This window comes from Penaeus monodon, chromosome 29 (genome assembly GCF_015228065.2).
Source record: "Penaeus monodon isolate SGIC_2016 chromosome 29, NSTDA_Pmon_1, whole genome shotgun sequence".
NCBI lineage: Eukaryota > Metazoa > Arthropoda > Malacostraca > Decapoda > Penaeidae > Penaeus > Penaeus monodon.
Genome location: NC_051414.1, coordinates 2,576,499 through 2,577,079, shown reverse-complemented (window position 1 = coordinate 2,577,079; position 581 = coordinate 2,576,499). Strand labels below are relative to the sequence as shown.

General features: G+C 31.2%; 1 protein-coding gene across 6 annotated transcripts in view; it reads right to left on the bottom strand.

Annotated features, from left to right (window-relative positions):
- Positions 1 to 581, bottom strand: part of LOC119591899 (calcium uptake protein 3, mitochondrial-like) — a 50,562-nt gene that overhangs the window by 18,185 nt on the left and 31,796 nt on the right. The window lies entirely within an intron of this gene.

The window sequence follows — 581 nt, the reverse complement described above, 5'->3', positions numbered from 1 at the left end:
CAAAATCCTCTTCATGACAATTCCTGCTAGAAAAAAGGTGTCAACCAGCAGTTTGAAATGATTACTGCAGCACTTCTTCAAAGATTGAGAACTATGCTGTACTTCTTGCTGATGTTGTCAGTGATTGCTTGCGTGAAAACAGAGAATGTTTTTATCTCTCAATGATCTATCCATATCATTATGAAACCTGTTCTTTTTAATTTTGTTTTCTCTGATATCTAATCTGTTTTTCCCTTCACTCTTTTCAAACAAAACCATATTTTTTTTGTCACAGACCTGAGCAGAATACATATTAAAATACCATTTATGCCTAATGATTGTATATTTACAAAATCTATTCATAAAAAAAGAGAAAATCTACCCTTCTGCAAAAAAAAATTATATGCTTACAATACATCAATACAGATATAACTAGCATAAAATAGCTTGTCCCATTCCTTTACAATGAATTCTTGAAATACATTCAAAATAACCTCATAAAAAAGAAAGAGAGGGAAATTTAAAAGTGCAGAGGTCACACAAAATGCAAAAGAACTGTGGTAAAATTGCCCAAAACCAGAAATAACTAACAAAACCCAAGG